The sequence below is a fragment of the Elephantulus edwardii genome, unplaced genomic scaffold (assembly GCF_000299155.1).
Source record: "Elephantulus edwardii isolate Elephantulus edwardi_28Jun2011 unplaced genomic scaffold, EleEdw1.0 scaffold00016, whole genome shotgun sequence".
Classification (NCBI taxonomy): Eukaryota; Metazoa; Chordata; class Mammalia; order Macroscelidea; family Macroscelididae; genus Elephantulus; species Elephantulus edwardii.
Window position 1 is genome coordinate 28,902,990 of NW_006399766.1, and position 18,149 is coordinate 28,921,138.

At 39.5% G+C, this 18,149-nt stretch overlaps 2 pseudogenes; one reads left to right on the forward strand and one right to left on the reverse strand.

Annotated features, from left to right (window-relative positions):
- The window catches only part of LOC102846718, a 107,947-nt pseudogene extending 97,156 nt beyond the window's left edge, over positions 1 to 10,791 (reverse strand).
- Positions 10,792 to 12,364: 1,573 nt separating this feature from the next.
- LOC102847123 lies at positions 12,365 to 15,589 on the forward strand (annotated as a pseudogene).
- The last annotated feature ends 2,560 nt before the right edge of the window (positions 15,590 to 18,149 follow it).

Consider the following 18,149-nt stretch of genomic DNA (forward strand, 5'->3'; position numbering starts at 1 on the left):
ATATAGATATAAATACATATACATATAAATAATTAAGTTTTAAAATGGTATAATTCTATTATGTTTATTTTATATTGTTGTTGTTGTTATGTGCCGGAGAGTCGCGTGCAATTCATAGCGACCATATGTAGAACAGCTCTAAATTCTGCTCTGTCCCACGTCTCCAACACACTCATCCTGATTGCCTGTCACCAATTTTTTTTTTTTTTTTTTTACTCCCAGAGGGCCTTGCCCTCCTGTGCGGTCCCCTCCACCCTCCCAAGCATGATGTCTTTCTCCAAGGACCGGTCTCTCCTCACAACATGTCCAAAGTATGTCAGTTTCAGAATCCTTGCCTCCAAGGAGCAGCTAGGTTTAACCCTCACCAGGAAGAATATGTTTTCTTAGCAGAAATCTTTTAAGAAAGATACTGGACTGGAATTCTTAATACAAATTAAACACTAGAGAGGAAAAGCTCTGTACAAATATAAACAGAGCTTAAACAGGGTGTATTGGGAAATATAAACAACACAAATTGGCCTCCCCATCATCAGATTTCCAAGAGCCTACAAAAATCCTCTCCATGAAATCAGTGAGTGCCATGTATTGCACTTTAATACGCTAAAACCTCCACTTAGAAATCATCAGGGAGGAACACGTGGCATTTCAAGTCGCCACACTTTTTGCAGCTGAAACTGCTGATCTTTTCTTTAGCAGCATCAGTGCTTTTAATAGGATCTATGACAGAAAAAAAAAAAAGTCTGCTAAAGTTGCCAGACTGGAGTGGCCAACTCAACTGATCTGCTTTAAAAAAAATTGTTGAGTATTTTTATTGGGTCTTCATATCTAGGTAATCTTGCTATCTTAACAAGATAGTAATTCCAAGGCCCACCACACTCAGGAGTAAGATTTTGGTTTTGGCTTTCTTCCACTCATTAAAGCCAAACAGGCATTTCTCATCTATTACATGAGAATGAACTCTGAGAGAAAAGTTGATTTAGAAGTTCTGGTGAATTTCTGTCATCCCAATGAACAAATGAATTCTTTTCCAATTCAGAAAACTGGCCTCTGAAGCTGTGCCATGCTATAAATCACCTCACCATTGCAGATGCAGTGGAAGAAAGTTCAGAGGCTTTCTTTCAGCAAAGATAACACGTTCCCATTGGCACGCTAAATAAAGGACTCAGCCCTTAATCTGAAGGTAGTAATTACTTCACCTGAAAACAAAAATGGATGACTACTCCTTACATCCACATGTCCTATCTACACGTTAACAACACAGCTTTGGGAAAACAACAGTGGAAAGAAAGAACACTGGTTCACTTTCTGAGGGCACTTACCCAGCCAGCGACAGTCCAGGCCACTCTGAAGATAACAGGACTTCTTGTTTCAGAAAACTCTTGAGGGCTGCAACATTATTTTGGTAGGAAAACCAGCACCTGGTGTAATGCCAGGTACTAAACATCCAGAAAAGGAAAAAGACAAAGAAAAGAGACCCCAACAGCCAGCACCAGCAACCCAGCAAAGCTCCAGAAGAATTTATATATGTTATCAAAGGGGCATTTACAGCAAGGTGACAAAAGGGAAGGGGGCGTCCATAAATTGGATATGGAGGCCTCTTAGACAAGAGAGCTTTAGATATGAATACCAGCCTCAAGTCTAGATCTTATCAGAGCTCAAGATACATACCACAAAGAAGTGATATTCACAATAGTTTAACACCTATTGTATAGGGCTAGACAATCAGATGCCTTCTAGCCCTGGTTGATAAGGCATGCATATGTAAATGAAGCAGACCTGCAACTTTGTTATTAGATGTTACCTTGCTCTTAAGATGTTAATACTATAGATGCATTAGAAAGGAGTTTTGCCAGAAGCTAGGTGCAACCCAAGAATTGATGGCAACAGTGAAAGAACTTTTTTTTTCCAAAGAAAAAAAGCATATTGGGGTGGGGGGGAATGTACAACAGTGAATGAATGGGAATCCAAGTTCTTTATAAACTTACAATTAATTCATTCATCTCAATTGACCAAAGAATTGATAGCATGTAGGTTTATCTGAATTTCATAAAATTTCAGAATTCAACAACAACTTTCTGATTTTAAATATAGAACCTAAAATTGAAAGAAATCAAGGAATCAATAGATGGAAAAACAAAAAAGACCTCATACCAGTTTTGAAGGAATTAGTTCATGCATTTTTTAACAGATTTCCCAATATTCCACTTCAGAATAAGTCAGACTTACTCAACCAGCCCCACTTACTCACTGTATAAGCCTAGCAGCAGGCTTCTTCGTAGAAAATGTACCAGATAAATCTCATGGCACAATTTTCCAGCCCTCCAATAAACCCTGATTTCTACCAAAATTCCCAAAACTCATGAATAAACTAAGCCACACTGCGAATGAGTGTCTGAGCTGATTTCTATAGTAGTAGACACCCTACTATAGAGAAGAGTCACCCACTCTTGCAAATGACCTTCTCCAAAGGCTCAGTTCATATGGCATCTCTTCACAAAATCTTTCCTGACCCTTCTGCACAGAAATAGCTTATTTCGCTACCTAATTGTTGCCTTAATGAACATTCATGAAAACAAGAAAGGAGAATAAAGAATAAAGGTAAATGCTGAAAAAGAATGTGCTCTGGACTTGAAGAGGCACACATACTGAATATGAAGCTGCAGACAACATAGAAATTGTTTCACTGAACAAAACCGTTTTTCTCTGTCTACAGCGCAAAGGTTGACGGGGGGCGCTGTAGGCCAGTAAATTCCTTAAGTGCATACAGCACATCTGTTTTCTTTATCTCCTTTACTCCTAATATCTGCTCTAAAAATAACACAGAATTAATGGATAGCTTACGATGAAAGTCACTGTTGAGTACTCGAAAGAAAAAGTTTTAAAAGTCTGTAAATTTTCTCTAAAATCACTGCTGTATAGAACTTGTACTGGGACCTAACAGCCCAAGAAGTCTCACACTTACTTGACCACTTACAGCAAACCAAGTCTACGAGGTTAAAGTACAAAAATCTTGCCCACTGTTACAAAAACTTAAGGGGGATCTCATGCAAGAGGAAAATACAATTATATCAGTTTCTCCACAATAGAACATAATCTTGACTAATCTGACCTCAGTGTATTGGAGTGTGTAACAAACAGTCATCATCTTTGAACCCCACATATGCAGGACTGATTCAAAGCAGCACCAAGCAGGTATAAATAATTGAAATTTCAGCCATGGCCCACAAAAGATGGCATAGAGCTTTGATGAAAGCTAAGCAGATCAACTGTCATCTAAACTAAAAGCTCTAATAAACTTCTGGTAAGCTACACAACATAACATTTACCATGTCAGGAGAAACTAGAAAATTGTACAATATAAAAAATAATAAGGGAAATTTCAATCCTTTTAACTTTTGAAAAGAAAATTAAAAGCAATAGAAATAAACCTGTTTGTTGTTGTTAGGGGCCCTTGAGTCGAGTACGAGTCATGGTGACCCTAGGAACAACAGATCTGAATCCTGTTCTAACCTGTGCCATCCTCATACTTCCTGACATGCTAGCTTCCACTGCAGCAATCATGGTGTCACTCCACCTGGACGAAAGTCTTCCTCTCCTATACGCACCCTCTGTTTTACCAATCATGATGTCCCTCTCCAAGTAACAGCCTCTCCTAGAAACATATTTGAATTATGTGAGACAAAGCTTTATCATCTTTGCCTTCAAGGAGCACCTTGGCTGCACTTTCTCCAAGATATATTTATGTATTGCACTTTCCCCAAGACCATGGCCTGAATCAGACACACCTTAGTCCTCAAACTGACAACATACTCCTCAATAATTTGAAGGTGTCCCAAAGTGCAGACTTTCCCAGTGCAACACATCTCCCAATTCCTGGCATAGTCCTTGGAGAGGAGGCTAGCTGAAAGACCATGGCTCTCTGGCATCAGGAATCCACCAACTCCTCCAGGGGAGTTGTTGTTGTATGTGGAGGCTAACGGAACCATAGCTAACCCTCCAACCGGTTTTCAGAGGAACGGGAGGAGATTGCCCATCCTTATCCCAAGGAGCTGCAGGTGCCATCTGGATTGCAGCTTCTATCACTAGGGCCGCCAGAGCTCCCGGTTGTGTACCATGGAGTTGGAACCAACCCATAGCTGACCCTCTGGCCTGGGAGATTGCCCATCCGGCTCTCCTGTGTGATTTCTGGGCTCTGAAAACCAGCGGGAGGGTCAGCTGTGAGTCAGTTAGGTCTGTAATGTGGTTTTTCATGTCCTCTGCCTATTTTGAGATTGGTTTTTTGTTGATGGGTTATTTTCCATAAATTTTAGTGATGAGTCCCTGGTGAGAGATGTCATTACTAAAAATTTTCCTTGTCTGTAAATTCTTCCCCCCCCCCCTTTTGGAGAACTCTTTTGATGCACGTAAAAGATTTCCTTTTTTGGAGCTTCCAATCATCTAGTTTAAATCTGTTGGTTCTCCATTTTCAGCTATGTTTGATTATCTATTTATGCCATAGATTGGAGCTGTTTGGTTTTTTCTGAGTTTTGCTGGGTGTGTGTGTGTGTGTGTGTGTGTGTGTGTATTTTTTTTAACTAGGTCTCAGGTTCTTTAATGATCTTCATAGTTTCAGATTTTACATGTTGTTCCTTGATCCGTCTTGAGTTAAGTGTTGTACATTATGTGAATAGGGTTCTTGTTTCAACATTCTATAACTAAATACCTAGTTTTGCCGTGAACATGTGTTGAAGAGGCTGTCTTTTCCCCGTTAAATGGGACTATGATCCAGGTGCTGATGCTTGAGACTAAAGAATCAATGTGCTGGGATGTGTTTTTTATATAAATCTACAAAAAGGAAATAGCACACTCGATGTTTAGAGACAAGTTTTTTAATTACTGAGCATGAGTTTATAAAAATAGTAATACTGATTTATATTATTGTGTTGAACTAAGAACTAACCACAAATAATGATGACCTAGTGCTTCATATTTGAAAATTAATCATACAAATATGAATGTAACTTAGATGCCAATTCAAAGGCACATGGTTCAAAGTCACCAGGTGGTCTGCAGTAGAAAAATGAGTAATCACCTCCCATCCCATTTAAAGCCTCTGAAATCCTGCTGGAGGATCAGCTATGTGTCAGTTCTGATTTGTCAGCACATAACAAGGGGGTGTTGGGGGCCTAGTGGTAAAAAGCTGTACTGCCATCCCAAGGGCATATAGTTTGAATCTACCAGCTGCTCCATGGGAGAAGGATGGGTAATCTGCTCTTATGTGATTTGTTGCCTATGAGTTGGTTCCTGTGGGATGGCACATGACATCAACATAGAACCCAAAAGGAGTTGAGTTTTTTACCTTACTGCTTTTCTAAATAATAGCAATAGAGCCCATGTAAGGCTCCATGGTTGGTTAGACAGTACGAAGGTGGAGCTACAGGATTACAGAGCAAGCAATAAATGATTCAATACACATTTCAGTAAATAAGGTTTAAAATTATGATACTTAAAATTTCACTGGGAAATTAACATACATATATGAAATTTCTTAAATTAGTTCGGTAAAGTATAAAATTAAATGCTTGACTGAAAAAGAGAATACCTGGCTGGAGGGAAAGAATTACTGGGCTGAAGTTTAAAGGTTTGAAGAGAAGGGAGTAAATAATATTAAAAGGAATACAGACATATTATCATCAATGAAAACTATGAAGAAAGTAACAAATGAGACAAAGATGGGGAGAATGAGTGAATATGGAAGCCGAGGATAAAACAAAGATTTACACACTTCAGACAGCAAATCATGAGAATGTGGAAAAGGGTATGTCGGCTGTGGAATGCAGTTTGGCATTTCCTTAGAAAGTTGGGAATACCATTTGATCCAGCAATCCTATTATGAAGTCTATATCCCAAAGAAATAAGAGCTGCAATTCAAAGTCACATACTGACATCCGTGTTTATTACAGTCCCGTTTATAATAGCAAAGAGTTGGAAACAACCTAAGTACCCATCAATAGATGAATGACAAAATTATGGTACATTCACACAGTGGAGTGTTATGCATCACTACGAATTGATCAAGAACATGAAAAATCAAATCAATATAAAATAAAAAAATTTTTAAAGTAAGATCCTAAAAAAAAACAATATGCAGAATACTCTACAACATGGGCTCTTAACTAAATCCTGACCAATCATAAACCCTCACAATCGGCTGTGCGTTCAGATGTTGCATTAACATGTTAAAAAATTAACACATAAAAAAACTTAGAGAGAAACCTCTTAAGTGACAAAAGTACACTTTAAAATTTCTATTTTGAGAAAATTATGGGAAAAGAACACCCCAATTCCTTTGTAATAGCAAATTTCACTTCAGAACTTGTGGAGCTATGTATTTGGGAAAGGATTAAACTTGTCGTAGAATTGATTGAAAAGATTAATGGATAAAGTCAGAAAACAGATAAGGAGAGAAAGAGAAAACTGCTTCAACCTAGATTACGGACAAATCCAAGCAGCATCATTTATTGAATAGAATCAGAAGCCAGTATAAATCCTTGCTCAGGCACTTTTTACACGACTATGTTCAAAGCGTTTCACTTCTCCGGACTTTACTTTCTTCATCTCTGAAGGAAGTTTGCTCTTCATCGGGTTTACCCTTCCAAAGCTACTTGGAGAACCAAATGAAGTGACAAATAGAAATGTACTGATAGTTTTAATTTCGTTTATTAGACACTCAAACCTTTATGATTTTTGATGTGACTTGTTTATGTTGTCTAAAAATAAGTAAATAATATAGATGTTCTCCAGTGTGCATTCATGCCTTGTTCTATATTTTAAACTGGGCACAAGGAGACTAACAACTAAGTGCGAATCTATAGATTATAAATGGCAAGCGGTCTGGCAGTTTCCAGGGAGATAGGTGCCATGTGTACTGCCTTCCACACCTTTCCCCCTAACATCTGTTTCTTCCTCTTGGCAGTTCTCATTTAGTGCAAAATCATGCTAAATACATATTTTGGAGTTGTTTTCCTGTAATTGTAATGATACATAGTATGTATCAGTTTTTAGTTGTTTGTGTAATAAATGGCCATACATTTAAAAGTTAAAACAACTTTAGCTACAAAACAGACTTTAAAAAAATAACTAATTTTGGGGAGCTCTGGTGGCCTAGTGGCAAGAAGGTGTACTGCAATCCCAGAGGTGCACGGTTCAAATCTACCAGATGCTTTGCTGGAGAAGAAGGAACATTCTCCTCCTGTACCAGTCAGATCTGATTTGACGGTACACACACGCACAAAAAAATAATAAAATAAAATTTAAAAAACCCTAATTTTACACATCTCTGCATACTTTTTCATTCTTACTCAACTTATTCATTTGTCTGTCATGGTTATGGTCAAACCCCAGATTTTCATTTAGTGATTCCAATTCTTTATCCTATTGGTTATTTAATGGAATTCATTGTTCTGATATCTGTTTTAAAATTTTACCTCATTATATTTCTTTTGAGGGAATGCTTAATTTGTTTTGAACTCTTCTTGGATTCAAGTAAGAACATAAAATACATTGATTTCTCATTAGATCCTGAATTTATCAAAATGTCTGTAGTTAGCTATACTGTAGTTAGTGGGTTTTTTATTAAATAAAAATTAAAGTTTGCATTATTGATTAATTCTGGAGGTTATATAAAGACTTGAAATTTTCAACTTATTTTGTTGATTTTTTATTTGAAATTTCATTGCTAGTCTTATTTCCCTGTAAATTTTATCTCATTCCCGTAAGATTGATTCCTGCTGTGTTTACTTCTCTTGCTACTAAGGCCAAGAAAAATCTTCCACGTTATTTCTAAATTCAAGCCCAAGCCCAGTACTGTGGAGTCAGTTCTCACACATAGCGACCCTCTATGACAGGGGAAAGTTGCCCCATAAGCTTCACAAGGTTGCAAATCTTTATGGAAGCAGAGCGGCTCATTTATGCTCTCCTGTGGAACGGCTTGTGGTCCCTTTGAGCCTTTTGGTTACCAGCCTAATCATAGACGATTTATAGGGAAAAAGCTATCGATTTTATATATTACCTTTTGTGATCAGCAGTGTGGCCTCTTGGGTCTAGTCGGTTCTCAGCTGGCTTGTCTTTTGTATTACCTGATATATACATATATAGATTCAGGGAGCTCTGGTGGCGAAGTCCATAGCGAGGTGCACTGCTAATGTAAAGGCATGCGGTTTGAATCTACCCGCTGCTCAGCAGAAGAAAGGTGAGCGATTTAGTTTCTGACGACTGGCTGGAGGGTCAGCTCTGCATCAGAGCTGAGCTGACTGGAGGCAGTGAGTGTGAGTTTTCGAGTTCAGTATATATATTCCGGGAGCTCTAGAGGCGTAGTCCCAGGGTACTGTGCTGTTCCCCCTCGGGCCACCCCTCTCTGATGATTTGGATCTGCCTCTGAGGGGAAAAGATGACAAAGCACTCACCTGCATTTTATAGCCTTGGAAACGCAACGGAGAGTCAGCTATGAGCTGGCTCCAACTCTTCCGCAACAAAGACAGTACAATCCCACGAATGGAAAATGGGCATTCTTTTCTAGACTTCTTTAGAATAAGATTATTTCTTCTTACAACCCAAAGGCACACAGCTTGAATCCACCAACTGCTCTACAAAGGAAAAAGGGAAATATCTTCCCCCACGTGATTTACAGTGGCAGAAAACCTGCTGGATCTGCTATGAATCATGTCCAACAATGGCAATGAGTATAATTGTTTCTAGAATGTTCATTAAAACTTTATTGTTAGCATCACTGTCTCATTTCTGGTGTGTGCAGCATTTCACCAGTTACCAATTCTTAAGTTACTAATAAAGGGAGCTTTGGTAGCCCACAGGTAAGGAATTGTGCTGCCCACCCAAAGGCACGTGGTTCAAATCCACCAGCTGCACCCAGGAAGGCAATTTCCTCTGATGTGGTTTCCTGCCTCTGGAAACCAGCAAGAGGCTCAACTATGACTTAACTATGAGTTGGTTCCTAAAGGAGATGACACACCACAACAATATGTTACTAACAATGAAAAATCAAACATTAGTACTACTAGATCCTGAATTGTTACTAAGGCATTTAAACACTATTTAGATTATCTTAAGGTGTTTGGGCCTCTAGCCTGTTAATATGTTGAAGTACTTATTAATATAGTAACACTTCCCTGGTGTAGAATAATCCATACATTTTGAATAAATCTTATTTGTCTGTGATGAGTTGACCTTTTAATGTATAACTGAACTCTGTCATTAAAATTTTACTAAGATTTATATGTTAATATTTTCAGTGGTTTTCTTCTTGTCTGCTAGTAGTTTTGTGTCTAAGTGCGTTGGACTGCTAGGAGAACAAACAGGTTTGTCCTGGAGAGGGTGAAGCCATAGTGTTCCCTGGAGTCAAGGATTCTGAAGCTTCGTCTGACATATTTTGGGCATGTTGCAAGGAGGGACTGGTCCTTGGAAAGGGACATCATGTTTGGTAGAGTGGAGGGGAAGCGAAGGAGAGGAAGACCTTTGATGAGATGGATTGATTCTGTGATTGGAGCAGTGGGAATAAGTGTGTTTGAGATGGCTAGGTTGGCACAGGATAGAACAGCGTTTAGAGCTTTTGTACATAGAGTCTCTCTCTATGAGTCGCAAGCGACTCGATGGCACATAACAACAACAACAACAACAACTCCTTTATTCTTTATGAGAACTAGTAGACCTTGAAATATTTTAAATATTTCCCAGTGAAATCACCTGTAGTTTAAGGGAAAAGACATGCTTATGGAGTAGATTCCATATCATGTAATATAAGATCCTTATCTAGCCTTATGTACCTAGAAAGTCTCCACTGGTCTATAGACCATATTACTTACAATGCCAAGAATGGCAAGTTGAAGAATAATGGATTCACATCAACCTTAAAAAGAACATTTCAAGTTCTATCCTGACAATACAACACTGATGATAATAGAACATTACCCTTTCACTTAGAAGGAAGACCAGCTATTACAACTATTATTCGAATTTTCACACCAACTATGTTTTAGAATGTAAAATTGATCAAATACGCACTCATGATGCATTGACAATTACTAGTAATTGGAATATAAAAGTTGGGAAAAAAGAAGAATGATCCGTAAGTGTAGAAATGATGCTGGAGAGTGCCTGATGGAATTGTCGAAGGAACTTGGTCACTGAAAACATCTTTTTTGGCAGCAAAAGTCGGAACTGTTCACGCAACAAGGGAGCTCTGGTGACATAGTCCACAGGGCGCTGAGCTGCTAACCCAAGGTGGTTCCAAGGAGAAACATGGGCACCTTAGACAGTGCTAGTGAGTTGAGTTGCGTTTGTACTCTTAATGAGAGGAATTGACACACTGACTGCAGCAATGGGTTTAAGCATATCAGAGATTGTGTGGGTGACACAAGATCGACCAAGGATTCCATCTGTCATCAGCAAGGTTGCTATGAGTCAGAGTTGACTCAGTGACACCTCACATGGACCTCACCAGGAAGGAATACTCAGGAATCAAATAGATAATATATGTGGAAAGAGATGAGAAAGAAGAGAAGCCCAATATCATCAGTCAGAACAAGGCCAGGGCCCAGTTGTGGAATAGATCACCCATTGCTCATATGTAAGTTCAAGTTGAAGCTGAAGAACATAAAACCAAATCCACAAGCGCCAAAGAACCTTGAGTATTGCAGTAATATACTGACAACAAACTACTAGAAATGTAAACTGGTTTAGAATAGGCCTTGTGATTCTGCCTGGTATCACCTTCGTGAACTCTCCAGGCATGGACATCGCGTCAATCAGACTCTCACTGGCTGTATTTCTATTCTCTCAATCTTTAATGTTTTACACTGTGTCCTAACAAAACTAATGAATGTTATCGACTTGTGTATAATGCCATTCCCTAGTTTCTATTATCTCTAATAGTATTTTTCCCCCTTAATATTCCCTTTTAAGTTTAAAGAGAACTTGGGAGAAGTGAAAAGTTAAACATATTTATTCAGTTTGCTTTCCATGGTCTTTGCAATTACTTGCTATGCATTGAAGAGCTGGACAATGACTAAGGATGATAGAAGAAGAGTTGATGCCTTTGAGCTGTGGTGCTGGAGAAGAGTGTTGAATATACCGTGGACTGCTAGGAGAGCAATCAGGTTTGTCCTGGAGAGGGTGAAGCCAGACTGCTCCTTGAGGCAAGAATTCTGAAGCTTTGTTTGACATCCTTTGGGCATGTTGCAAGGAGGGATGTACTTGGAGAGGGATGTCATGCTTGGGAGGGTGGACAGTGCTGGAGAGGAAGACCCTCTATGAGGTGGATTGATTCAGTGACTGAGGTAATGGGGGTAGGTGTGTTGGAGACAGTGGGATTGGCACAGGATAGAGCAGGGTTTAGGGCTGTTGTACATAGAGTCACTATGAGTTGCAGATGACTTGACAGCACATAACAACAAACATACTGTACTGAAAATCTGAAGATCATCAGTTTGGAAAAGATGTATATGGGGCGGGGGGAGGAAAGAAAAGGGAATAAAATGCTCTTTTTGGTTCACAGTGAAATAGAAGAGAGCATGTACTTGAGGAAAAAGAGAAATTGAGCTAAGGCTCTATCCAGAATTCTCGGATACTGGCTGAGATAAATAATAAACAAACATGGGTAAATTTTAAATGTCAAAGAGAATTTGAAATTGCAGAAGATGTGCAGTATTAGCCAAAGTTATCACTGTAACAAATTAAATCAGTCACATGGAAAGAAGCTTGAGAAGCAAAAACCACAGAGAGATAATGTAAAGAAAATCTGACGAGAGAGAAGGCTGCATAGGTGGGTGAGGACAGAGAAAGGAACGTTGACATGCAGATAATCATAGACTTGGCAGAAACATCAAGATACACACTGACTTGTTATTAATGTTTATAAATATAAAATGATCCTCAAAGTTTTCAGCTTTTAAACAATGCAATAGACATGAAAGAAGACAGAGAAAAAGACTTGATGAAAGGAGATAAAGAATCAGGATCTTTAGCCAGAATTTTAACATTAATGCTCTATTAAAACCAAATTTCTCTTCTTAATTTCTGAAATTATGCTGTTTCACTCTACTGCCTTACTTTTAAAAACGGAGTTTATTGCGTATTTGCTTTGGCTGTTGTGTCGTGCAGCGTTAAGTCAGAATGGGCCCATAGCTTACTCTTGAGTGAAAAAACCCAAAGGTCTGCTGTTCTAACACATTAGCAGCCCAAGGCTTAAGCTACTCTTCCAGCTGTGTTCCCTGTATATAAAGAAGAGATAGACGAAGTTGTAAATTACTCTTACTCAATATTTTTTGTATGAAGGTCTGGTGGCTTAGTGGTAAGGAATTATGATAGCAACATGAAGGTACGCAGTCAAATCCACCAGCAGCTCCACCGGAGAAAGGTGAGCATTCCTTTCTCAAGCAGTGGAAGTGATTAAAGTACTCACTGAGGACCAGGTGCACCGCAGCTTCCTGGAGAGGGGTCATGCAACCCCATTCTACCTATGGGGCAGAGTGCAGGGCCCACACCCTAGCCCACTCACCTTCCACTCCCAGCCTGGTGGTGCCCCTTGGCCCCCTCTGTTGTTAGGGATTAGGATGTGGTGGGAGAGGTGCCAAAGAGCAAGGGGAGTCATCTCAAAAATGAAGGTGTTTGTGTTTGCTAAAATGGTATGTGGAGACTTTTCCAATCCCCTCCCTGTAATTCTTGTTTCCAGTAATCCTTCAACCCTACCCTGATATCAGTCCCATTTTACAGCAGTGGCACCATGCAATATTTGTCCTTTTGCGACTGAGATATTTCACTCAGCATAATGTCCTCCAGGGTCACCCATTGTGAATAATATTGCATGAGTTCATTGTTTTTCAATGCAGCATAGTATTCCATTGTGTGAATATACCACAGCTTCTCTATCCATTCGTTTGTTGATGGGGGCAATTCTGATTTTATGTGGCTGATTATTCTAAGGAGTGAATACTTCCTTGGTGTTATTGTTCACCATACAAATCTGTCTATTCTTTGGTTAAAATTTGAGCAAAGGGAGTGAGTTTTATACCAGGTTTGAAGAGTGACCAAGTCACTGTCTTAGAGGTGCAAACAGCTTCTATGGAACTAGTAAACTTGTTATTTTATTATTATTAATTTTAATGAACATTTACAGAGACTTTGGATTTCCATTCATTCATTGTTGCATTTTTCTCCCTGCCCACCCCTCCCCCCAATTCACTCTTCTCTTTGAAAAGTAAAAAAAAAATTCTTTCATTGTTATGCAATCCCTCCCCCCAAGTGCACTCTACTATGCAGCCTTCATTCTGGACTCCTCTCATGATAATAATACCTAATCATATATCACTTTTTTAAACAGTTCTATCCCTCAGGAATTGTATAGAAAATTTACATAAAGCAAGAAGATTCTTTATATTTTGCAATAAAGAATCAGAAATCAAAACCAACATTTATTCAATGTCACAATCATATAACACAACTAATAAAACAAATGGAGAAAAGATGGGCAATCTCGTTTTTCAATGCTGCATAATATTCTGTTGTGTGAATGTGCCATGGTTTTTCTGTCCATTTGTTGGTGGGCATGAGTTTTTTTTTTTTTTAATTTGAAACAGAGATAATAAATTAAACTTAAAAGGGCAATTGGTGGATCACAAAGGGTCTGGAGCATAGACGGTACAAATTGAGTGCTGAAAAGAATCTTGATTTCCTAATCTGTAAACAATAGCATTGTAGGTGTGGAATGAAAGATTTGTGATAGCTAATAACAAAACCCCACCACATACTAATATAAATGTAAGGTGCCGTGGTGGTACAGTGCGTTACATGTTGGTCTGCTAATCAAAAGACCTACAGTTTGAATCTATCAACTGATCTATGGGAGAAAGAAAGATGAGACAATCTGTTTCCATAAAGATTTACATTCTCAGAAATTAATGAAAGGTACCCAGGGGTTGGAACCAACTCTACAGTAATTGAGATATAAATGCATCTCTTTGGCTGAATCTGCATACTTATATGCACACACAAAATCAACCTATATGGAGAACATCTCTAGCTGAATACACAGCTCATAAGTATATGAAAAGGCAAACTGAAACACCATTATCCATTACCCTTGCCTGTTACATCCATCACGCAGCTATCTTCATGATGAATAGCCGTGTTAAAGTAAATTATAGGTTGAGAGAAGCAAGAAGACAGTTAAAGAGATACGGTCCTTCATTTCTTTTCCATTCTGTTGCCTAGACACCTACTCCTTGGAATTTTGAATATAACATGATTTGCCGTTGTCACATAGCCTTCTGAAGGGGAGGGAAGGGAAAAATAAAGAATTGCATGCAATAATTGTTGATGCTGTATTTTACAGTGAAAAGACATTACTCTTCTACGCTAAATGAAACATTTCTAAAAGGAATATTGCTGAGGTGAAGCATCAAGTCTAGACATGTCAACTGTATTCTTTGGATTTTGAAAATGGTAATTATTCAGAATTTCTCTAAAATTAACTTTTTGGTTCACAGAGGCTTAGGCAGAAATTTTAATAACCACATTCAATTTCTAGACCAACTGTATGGAATTTGTAGCATACTTTTATTTCTAGGTCAAAATCAGAAAAGCCTATCATTTTAATTATACCATATTTTCAAAGTTATATATATGCTTTATATATGTTATATGCGATTCATTTGTCTACACACATTATTCATAACATTCTCTTGCCAAATAGCCAAGATTTTGCTTGTTGTCCATTTCTGGTCAACACTCTTGGCACCAGTAGCCAGGAAATCAAAAAACATATTGCAGTGGGAAAGTCTGCTGTTAGGGACCTCTCCAGGGTACTGAAGAGCAATGGTGTCACTCTGGAGACTAAGGTGCATCTGATACAGGCCATGGTCTTTGTAATCACTTGTTATGCATCAGAGAGTTGGACAATGACCAAGGAGGATAGAAGGGGAATTGATGCCTTTGAGCTGTGGTGCTGGAGAAGAGTATTGAGAATACCATGGACTGCCAAGAAAACAAACAGATTCATCCTGGAAAGGGTCAAACCAGGCTGCTCCTTGGAGGCAAGGATTCTGAGGCTCCATCTAACATACTTTGGACAGTTGTGAGGAGAGACAGGTCCTTGGAGAGGGACATCATGCTTGGGAGGGTGGAGGGACAACGCAGGAGGGGAAGATCCTCTATGAGGTGGATTGATAAGAAATATAGAAGGAATGAAATAGCCCTCCGCCGATTACCTCCGCCCCAGAAAAAGGAGAAGGAATGGGACAACCACCTCCCTCCGCAGACGAAGAGGAGTAGCCGGAACCCTGCCTTCCAAGATTCCTGGGACACAGAGTCTTCCAGTAGTGAGAGTGGCGGCAGCAGCAGCAGCAGCATCAACAACCCGGACCGGGCGAGTGGCCCAGAAACCAGCTTACACCAGATCATCGCCGGCTCGAGCCCCAACACCCCCCAGCCCGCCCCCGAGCAGTCTGTGCTCTGCCAAGGCCTTTGCTTCCACATCAACCAGACCCTGAAGGAGGCCCACTTCCACAGCCTCCAGCACCGAGGCCGGCCGCCCACATGAGGTTCCGGCCGCTTCCTGCCTTCTGTGAAGGGACAGTGCTGTTCAGAGTGGATGTTGCAACTTACGATCTGTTTTAAAGAATTGCACAAAAAAAAGCAAAGAAAAAAATGCCTGTTGGCTTTTCAGTCTATATTTGAAATAACAAGTTCACAGGCAGTTGTTTACTTGTTGTTTTGCTGCACTATTGCAATTTCAAGGGGGCTTTGAGGCAGTTTTTTATAGGATTCTTTGGAGGGTGGGTCTGTCACGTTCTTATCGAGGTCCTGGTCTGGAGTCTTATCTGTGTGCGGAACCCCTCCTCTGTTCAGGTCCAGATTACCTACCAGACCTTGAGTGGGTTCTTTGTGTAAAAAGGCCTTTTAAAATGTGGGACCTTCAATTTTTTAATTCAATAAACTAGTAAAGAGTGTTTAGTTTCCATGAAAAAAAAAAAAGAAGGAATGAAATAAAGAAGTATTAGTCTCCACAAGATTTTCTTTCCCTGTCTTTAACACGAAAACAAAATACCCACCTTAAAGTTATTTGCTGACAGCTAAATCTGGTTTTTATAGGTGTGAAAATTTACCAAAACATATGAAAAGCATAAAATAAATTACAGCACTCATCAACCTCTATGCTTGTGATGGTCTCAGTAGGTTCAGGAGACAAGTGAATAGGGAATTGTAAGGGTGATGAGAGTCAGAGGGGACGTATAAGGTGATTGGAGGTTGTATAGTAAAAGTGAATCTCCTTCAGAAAGTAAAGATATGAACAAGTGAAGGAATGAATACTGGGAATAATAGTCACCATGTTATGTTGGAGAAATTGAGATGAAATGGCCTCTGCTATTCATAGGTTTCCAAGGGCCCATTATATAAGATAAGAAGTAAATATCCAGGCCTTTCTTCCTAGTCTGACTTAGAAGCTTTGGTGAAATATATCTACCATCAGTGATGCTGCTGGTATTTGAAATATCAGTAACATAGTTTTCAGAATTATAATAGCACAAAAGACATCATATTATGACAAGCTGACAGAGGTGTGATTCAGAAGAGATTATGGAATGAAAGACGTCATAGAGCAATTGACACTGACATAAGTTAGATCTTGGCTGAATGTGGAGAACATAAGGAAGATTTTTATTTGCATTTTATTGACTATGCAAAGGCAATCAGCTGTGTGCGCCATAACAAATCTCATTTTATTTTATTGTTATAAAACATTGTATTGTGCTCATGTGCAAACTTTACACACATAGATCAGGAGGCAGTCATTCCTACAGAACAAGCAGACATAATATTGTTTCAGATCAGGGAACAAGTGCATCTGGGTTGTATCCTTTTACCATATCTGTTCAATCTGTAGGAAGCTCTACAGGGAGTGGTGCCGCAAACCCAAAGGCATCTCCTCTCTGATAATATGAATTACACTAGTTGCTCCAGGGAGGAAGATGAGTTATCATCTCCTGTGCAATTTCCAACCTTTGAAAACTCACTGGTGAGTCAGCTGTGAGTCAGTTCCGACCACATGACAATGAGTGAGTTTAATTCAATTAAGTTAAATTCAATTGAGTTTGTTCAATATGTTGAACAAATAATCCAAGAAACTGAACTGTAAGGAAAGGATCATGGCATCAGGTTGGAGGAAGATTCATCAGCAACCTGTGATATGAAGTTGACACCATCTTTCTATCAAAAAAGGGAGAAGGCTTGAAGCACTTACTGATGAAGCTCAAAGACTACAGTCTCCAATATAGACTACAACTCAACAACATGGAAACCAAAATCCTCACCACTGTACAAATAGGCAACATCCTGATAAACAGAGAAAAGAATGAAGTTGTCAACGATTTCATTTCACTTGAATCCACAATCAACACCCATGGTAGCAGTCAAAAAACTCAGACAACATATTGCATTGGGAATATCTGCCACCGAAGACTTCTGTAAACTGCCAAAGAGCAAATGATGCCACTTTAAAAATTAAGGGGCGGGAAGCTCTGGTGGCCTAGTGGCAAGAAGCTGCAATGCAATCCCAGAGATGTTGTTTGTTGTTGTTGTTATGTGCCGTCGAGTTGTTTGCGACTCATAGCGACCCTGTGTACAACAGCCCTAAACTCCACTCTGTCCTGTGCCAATCACACTGTCTCCGACACTCCCATCCCAATTATCCCAGTCACTGAGTCAATCCACCTCATAGAGGGCCTTCCCCTCCTGCGCTGTCCCTCCACCCTCCCAAACATGATGTCCCTCTCCAAGGACCGGTCTCTCCTCACAACATGTCCAAAGTATGTTAGACGAAGCCTCAGAATCCTTACCTCCAAGGAGCCACCCGGTTTAACCCTTTCCAGGACAAATCTGTTTGTTTTCCTAGCAGTCCATGGTATTCTCAATACTCTTCTCCAGCACCAGAGCTCAAAGGCATCAATCATATCCCAGAGATATGTGGTTCGAATCCACCAGATGCTCTCCTGGAGAAGGAGGGGCAATCTCCTCCTGTACCAGTCAGATCAGATTTGATGGTACACACACACACACACACTAATAATAATAATAAAATTAAGGGGCACTTGATCATGGAA